This window comes from Procambarus clarkii, chromosome 88 (genome assembly GCF_040958095.1).
Source record: "Procambarus clarkii isolate CNS0578487 chromosome 88, FALCON_Pclarkii_2.0, whole genome shotgun sequence".
Lineage (NCBI taxonomy): Eukaryota > Metazoa > Arthropoda > Malacostraca > Decapoda > Cambaridae > Procambarus > Procambarus clarkii.
Window position 1 is genome coordinate 7,115,319 of NC_091237.1, and position 7,874 is coordinate 7,123,192.

The 7,874-nt window shown below is 37.6% G+C and overlaps 1 long non-coding RNA gene across 1 annotated transcript in view; it reads left to right on the forward strand.

Annotated features, from left to right (window-relative positions):
• Nucleotides 1-5,621: 5,621 nt before the first annotated feature.
• Nucleotides 5,622-7,874, forward strand: part of LOC138358975 (uncharacterized) — a 2,796-nt gene continuing 543 nt past the window's right edge. The window contains exons 1-2 of the long non-coding RNA XR_011225676.1: nt 5,622-5,700; nt 7,516-7,622. This is a non-coding gene — a long non-coding RNA (uncharacterized lncRNA). The remainder of the gene's footprint in view (nt 5,701-7,515; nt 7,623-7,874) is intronic.

The following is a 7,874-nucleotide window of genomic DNA, read 5'->3' on the forward strand; positions in this document are numbered from 1 at the left end:
AATATTATTACGAGATCTATTATACTAATAACGGTTTGATAAAATACAGTAGACTGCCTACTGGATAATAGTTCCAGTCCACCTGTAGACAGGGATCTCACATCAGCTTGTATATTATACAAGGATAAGATTTGATAAATTCAGTTATTTGACTGAACACTGGCTCTGTTTAAATCAGAGATTTAAACATACATAGTCTAACCTAGCTCCATAACTAACAGCCATTAGCCATTAGCCATTCATGCACAGCCATCAGCTGGGCCATAGACCAGCAATTTTGCTTTTTTCCCAAGCCGGTCTGTTTTTTTTCGATGCCTCAGTGGCCCATGCACAGGTCCGTTCAAGGGGATTAAATAGCCGTTCTATGGCCCCAGGGTTTGTATTTTATCAAACTCTTATTAGAATAATAGATCTCGTAATAATTTTGCAAAAATAGTGGCATTTACTATTTTAAAAAGCTCGGGTGCAGGGGGAGGGGTTATGTAAAAGCCTGGTTTGTGCCTCGGAGAGGCTATGGGATCCAGTAAGATCGTCCTTCCTTTCCTCCCTAGAATCTGGATGTAGCAGGTGCTCAATTGTCAAAAGTGAAAAATTGGTTTTGTCTTCCGAATGCACCATTTCTGTAAATTTGCTAATAATCTTTTAAAAATAGTAAATGCCATTATTTTTGCAATATTATTACGAGATCTATTATACTAATAACGGTTTGATAAAATACAGTAGACTGCCTACTGGATAATAGTTCCAGTCCACCTGTAGACAGGGATCTCACATCAGCTTGTATATTATACAAGGATAAGATTTGATAAATTCAGTTATTTGACTGAACACTGGCTCTGTTTAAATCAGAGATTTAAACATACATAGTCTAACCTAGCTCCATAACTAACAGCCATTAGCCATTCATGCACAGCCATCAGCTGGGCCATAGACCGGCAATTTTGCTTTTTTCCCAAGCCGGTCTGTTTTTTTTCGATGCCTCAGTGGCCCATGCACAGGTCCGTTCAAGGGGATTAAATAGCCGTTCTATGGCCCCAGGGTTTGTATTTTATCAAACTCTTATTAGAATAATAGATCTCGTAATAATTTTGCAAAAATAGTGGCATTTACTATTTTAAAAAGCTCGGGTGCAGGGGGGGGGGGGGTTATGTAAAAGCCTGGTTTGTGCCTCGGAGAGGCTATGGGATCCAGTAAGATCGTCCTTCCTTTCCTCCCTAGAATCTGGATGTAGCAGGTGCTCAATTGTCAAAAGTGAAAAATTGGTTTTGTCTTCCGAATGCACCATTTCTGTAAATTTGCTAATAATCTTTTAAAAATAGTAAATGCCATTATTTTTGCAATATTATTACGAGATCTATTATACTAATAACGGTTTGATAAAATACAGTAGACTGCCTACTGGATAATAGTTCCAGTCCACCTGTAGACAGGGATCTCACATCAGCTTGTATATTATACAAGGATAAGATTTGATAAATTCAGTTATTTGACTGAACACTGGCTCTGTTTAAATCAGAGATTTAAACATACATAGTCTAACCTAGCTCCATAACTAACAGCCATTAGCCATTAGCCATTCATGCACAGCCATCAGCTGGGCCATAGACCGGCAATTTTGCTTTTTTCCCAAGCCGGTCTGTTTTTTTTTCGATGCCTCAGTGGCCCATGCACAGGTCCGTTCAAGGGGATTAAATAGCCGTTCTATGGCCCCAGGGTTTGTATTTTATCAAACTCTTATTAGAATAATAGATCTCGTAATAATTTTGCAAAAATAGTGGCATTTACTATTTTAAAAAGCTCGGGTGCAGGGGGGGGGGGGTTATGTAAAAGCCTGGTTTGTGCCTCGGAGAGGCTATGGGATCCAGTAAGATCGTCCTTCCTTTCCTCCCTAGAATCTGGATGTAGCAGGTGCTCAATTGTCAAAAGTGAAAAATTGGTTTTGTCTTCCGAATGCACCATTTCCGTAAATTTTCTAATAATCTTTTAAAAATAGTAAATGCCACTATTTTTGCAAAATTATTACGAGATCTATTATTCTAATAAGAGTTTGATAAAATACAAACCCTGGGGCCATAGAACGGCTATTTAATCCCCTTGAACGGACCTGTGCATGGACCACTGGGCCCCCCCTGCACCCGAGCTTTTTAAAATAGTAAATGCCACTATTTTTGCAAAATTATTACGAGATCTATTATTCTACTAAGAGTTTGATAAAATACAAACCCTGGGGCCATAGAACGGCTATTTAATCCCCTTGAACGGACCTGTGCATGGGCCACTGAGGCATCGAAAAAAAACATAGACCGGCTTGGGAAAAAAGCAAAATAGCCGTTCTATGGCCCCAGGGTTTTCTCAAATTTTCTTTCATAGCCGGTCTATGGCCCCTGGGTTTTACGAACTTTTTTTCCCAAGCCGGTCTATGGACCCTGGGTTTTACGAACTTTTTTTCCCAAGCCGGTCTATGGCGTGTATGTTAAATAAACCAAATTTTTCACTTTTGACAATTGAGCACCTGCTACATCCAGATTCTAGGGAGGAAAGGAATATAATATAATATCTAATATATCTATCTGTGTGAAATAGATTAAATCCATATATTTGATATTCAGCTAATAGTTCTGTATTTTCTACATTCATCCATGTTTTGGTAAGTGCAATAATATGTATTGTTTCATTGCAGATTAGAGATTCAAGATAGTTCTAGATTTCCGAAGTACTGAAACGCGCGCCATACAGGCTTGGTGGATCTAGGTGCAAGGTAAAATTATTTACATTTACTTGTTTTGTATTTATATGCATATATGCATTTATATGCATTATTCTATAGAATAATAGATCTCGTAATAATTTTGCAAAAGTAGTGGCATTTACTATTTTAAAAAGCTCGGGTGCAGGGGGGGGGGTTATGTAAAAGCCTGGTTTGTGCCTCGGAGAGGCTATGGGATCCAGTAAGATCGTCCTTCCTTTCCTCCCTAGAATCTGGATGTAGCAGGTGCTCAATTGTCAAAAGTGAAAAATTGGTTTTGTCTTCCGAATGCACCATTTCTGTAAATTTTCTAATAATCTTTTAAAAATAGTAAATGCCACTATTTTTGCAAAATTATTACGAGATCTATTATTCTAATAAGAGTTTGATAAAATACAAACCCTGGGGCCATAGAACGGCTATTTAATCCCCTTGAACGGACCTGTGCATGGACCACTGGGCCCCCCCTGCACCCGAGCTTTTTAAAATAGTAAATGCCACTATTTTTGCAAAATTATTACGAGATCTATTATTCTAATAAGAGTTTGATAAAATACAAACCCTGGGGCCATAGAACGGCTATTTAATCCCCTTGAACGGACCTGTGCATGGGCCACTGAGGCATCGAAAAAAAACATAGACCGGCTTGGGAAAAAAGCAAAATAGCCGTTCTATGGCCCCAGGGTTTTCTCAAATTTTCTTTCATAGCCGGTCTATGGCCCCTGGGTTTTACGAACTTTTTTTCCCAAGCCGGTCTATGGCCCCTGGGTTTTACGAACTTTTTTTCCCAAGCCGGTCTATGGCGTGTATGTTAAATAAACCAAATTTTTCACTTTTGACAATTGAGCACCTGCTACATCCAGATTCTAGGGAGGAAAGGAATATAATATAATATCTAATATATCTATCTGTGTGAAATAGATTAAATCCATTTATTTGATATTCAGCTAATAGTTCTGTATTTTCTACATTCATCCATGTTTTGGTAAGTGCAATAATATGTATTGTTTCATTGCAGATTAGAGATTCAAGATAGTTCTAGATTTCCGAAGTACTGAAACGCGCGCCATACAGGCTTGGTGGATCTAGGTGCAAGGTAAAATTATTTACATTTACTTGTTTTGTATTTATATGCATATATGCATTTATATGCATTATTCTATAGAATAATAGATCTCGTAATAATTTTGCAAAAGTAGTGGCATTTACTATTTTAAAAAGCTCGGGTGCAGGGGGGGGGGGTTATGTAAAAGCCTGGTTTGTGCCTCGGAGAGGCTATGGGATCCAGTAAGTTCAGTAGAACTTCGGTTTCAACCCTTTTACCCTGTTGTAGCTCAGTCGATTAAGGCAGTGTCTGGGATGCTCCCGGACGCAGGTTCGAATCCTCGTCACGGCCCTTGTGGATTTGTTCATTTGATGCATCACGTTATTGTGATCTGTGTGTGTAATTCTTCGCTTGCTACAGCAACAGGAATGTGTGTGTATGTATTTGTGTTGTTGAATATGACCGAAAGTGTAAGATTAATGATTCTAACACAAATCGTCTGAATATTTGTTTTTCTTCACTGTCGAGAGTAGTTAAAAAAATTTACTTGAGTTTATTTTCACACTTTATTTATGGTCCTTAAGTCCCTCTCCTTAATGCTGCTGCTGTTTCTCGCATCTTTGCATCGCTTGTATGTTTGGGGGTTTGGCCTCTTGCTATATATTGATTCCATTTGTGTGTGTTTGGGTCTCAGGCCCTCTCGCAATTTCTGTTGAACAAACCCCTTTTCCTAGTTCTGCATCTCTCCTTTGGTACAAATTTTGTTGTGCTTTTATCATATATTTCACAAAACTTGACATACATTTCATTTACTTCATGTCCTATCAGCAAGTGTTTGTCAAATTCTTTAAGGAAAGTTTATCATCCTGATTGCAGATCTCTAGCGCTATTATGTCAACTTCTTGTGGATTCGCAATCATTATTTAATTTACCTTTAGGTGTTCTTTCACCAGCACAGCAACACTGTACCTCTCCCAACCAGTTTAAGATAAAAACTAAGTACTAACTAATTAACTCAATGTAACCTACCTTACCCCCAAAATGTCAACCCATGTCTTCTATTTTAAACAATGCTGTTTTGTTGACCAAATTGTATTTTTGTTTTTTTCTGCAATGTTTCCCCCCCCCCCCACCACTCTACCACCACATTGAGTTTAGTAGCTCTGTGCACGTCAGGTGCTGTTTAATATACAGACCTACTCCTCCATTTGACCTAGTTTCTCTATCACATCTATATCACTTTGTGCTTTAGCCCTGGTGGAGCTTGGTCCACCAGGCTGTTGTTTGGAGTGGCCCGCAGATCCACATACAGTCTGCATATGATATACAGTCTGTTGATCAATTAAACTACAGTAGTTAGTTTTTATCATCCGAATGCACCAATATGTGTTCATTCTTCCCAGATGAAGGAACTAGGTAATATTCATCATCTGAATGCACCATCTGAAGCTTTAACACACTCATGATACACGAGAGGTTTAAAAAACTTTTAAAACTTTTAAAACTTTTTGACCTATGTATTTAAAAGCAATTCTAAAGTTAAAAAGTGTAGCATAGGCCCCTCGCAGAATGTTCTTAATATGATCCTCAGGTTATAGTTTTCTATCTAAAACCACCCCTAGATCTCTTTCTTGATCAGAATTCTTTATAGATCTCTGTGGCTCGATCATAGAAACTGAGTAAATTCGTTACACTGGACCTTCCAGATCGAATACCATGCTGACAGTCTGATATATCATTCAGTACGTCTGCATCTGAAATTGAGCAATACCGGATTTATTATTTGGTTTTATAAATTTTATACTTATAATCTTAACTTATTTCAGAGACCACGAGTAATCTGGGCTTCGAACTCAACAGAAAAGCCTTCCGTAGACCTGCTTCTTTGCTACATAATAGACAAAATTTAGTAAGTATTGATTTATTATGTGTTTGTTTATTTATTTATTTTTTCTTTATATACAAGAAGGTACATTGGGGGAGAGTACAATGACTTGAAGTTATACATTCTTGTAAAGCAACAAGCACTCATAGCGTTTCGGGCAGATCTAAGTATAGACCAAGGAACTTACCATCTTCTTTATTTCTGATGCTAACATTGTGTAACTGTAGATGAATTGCATTTGTTGATTTGCTCCCAAGTAAGATGTCGTAGGTCCTTTCTATGTTTAGTGGGAGTTTGTTGGTTGACATTAATAAGTGGATTTTTTTTTAATTTATTGTTTACATCATTATTTAATATGAGTGGGTTGGAGTCTGAGTAGATGAGGTTAGTGTCATCATTATCTCATATCTCAGTGATTTTGTCGTAATGGTCAAGTATCTGTACTGTACAAGTAGAGGACATGAGAGATAGCTGTAAGAGGTATTTCAATATCTTCCTGCTCTAAATCCTTGTTGGCCTGGATTGTGGAGGTCATTGGTCTCTATAAAACTAGTAATCTGACTCCTGATCACTCTCAAATAATTTTATTATGTGGGATGTTAGTGCAACTGGTCTATAATTCTTTGCCAATGCTTGTGTTGTGTTGTGTTGTTTTGGTAGTGATGTGCAATGTGTTGTTTTGGTAGTGATTCGTCCAGTTCTGGTAGTAGTGCGGTTGTTGTGTAGTGTAGTACTTGTGTGCTTGTTAATGACTTGTATTCCAGTCTTGTGGGTATCTCCTTTCCCCTACGGGCCAACTGCTTTGTTCTTACCTAGCATTTTGCTTTGTTTGGGTATGAATGTTTGTGTGCCGTATATTTTGCAAAATTTGCCATATATCTCATTATTTACTCCTCTGCCTAGCAACAAGTCTGTCTAATTATACTCATTAACTGTTTTTCAAAGTTCCCCATAGTGTCCTTTATTGAAATCGAGTTCATGAACCGTTTCAATGTTCTTATTTTCTTCTAGATTATATCTTAAAGTATATTTAAATGTTATTGTTATTATTGTTATTAAATGTTATTGTGACATTGCATTGCAATTGAGCTATGTTGTTTACCATACCGTTCATTTCGTGAGTATAAGTATAGATGCCACACTTGTGACAGGTAAAACCATGCCTTTTTTGAAAAACAGCACCGTCTGTTGCACGTAAGAGCAACCCACACTATATTATGTTGCGATATTATTTCAATATTTCCGATTGCATTGATAATTTGAATTTTCATAGATTTCAATTTATTTTCATTTCGATTTAATAATTTTGTGTGACATTGCATTGAAATTGAGCTGTTTTGTTTACCATACTGTTCATTTCATAAGTATAGTTTATTTCTTTATTTTTTTCATTTCATTTTTTTAGCTGTTCTTATTTTTCAGTGATGGGAATATCAGATCATTTGATGTTCCCAATTTTCTGATGGAAGCATCAGACCATTATAGAATGCATCGGATGAGGTAGTTTGGAATGGTGGGGAGGACGAGAGGGGGGGATGGTGGGGAAGACGAGGGGACAGAGGAGAGGGTAATGGTGGGGAGGACGAGGGGACTGGGGAGTTGGGGATGGTGGGGACAGGGGAATGCTGGGGAGGACAAAGGGACAGGTGAATGGGAGATGGTGGGGGAGGAAGAAGGACAGGGGAGGGGAAAATGGTAAGGAGGACGATGGGACAGGGAAGTGGGAATAGTGGGGATGATGTGGGGACAGGGAAGTGGGAAGGACGAGAGGACTGTGGAATGGGGAATAGCAAAGTGAATTATAATTATATATATTAATTAATTCTTATAAATTTCCAGAAGCCTGTATCAACACCCACACTAATGCAACTGAAAGAGATGTTGAGACAAGTATTGCTGATATGTTGAAGAACGCCCCAAACAAACTCGGTGGAAACAGATACAAGGTAAAGTTTGCCAATTTGCTGTAGTCTAATTCAATTTCTTTTTAGTAATCTTCGAGAACATTTATGCTATGAATAAGATAAAATAATGTAACTGATTTTGACTAAATATGTAGATATATTTAATTTTCTGAGTACTAATAATGAAAGAAAACCAAAATAAGAGGTGGCTACTATCTCTAATAATGGGCTGGAATAATGCAGGATATAATAATATATATATATATATATAAATATGAAAATGTCAGACCACGG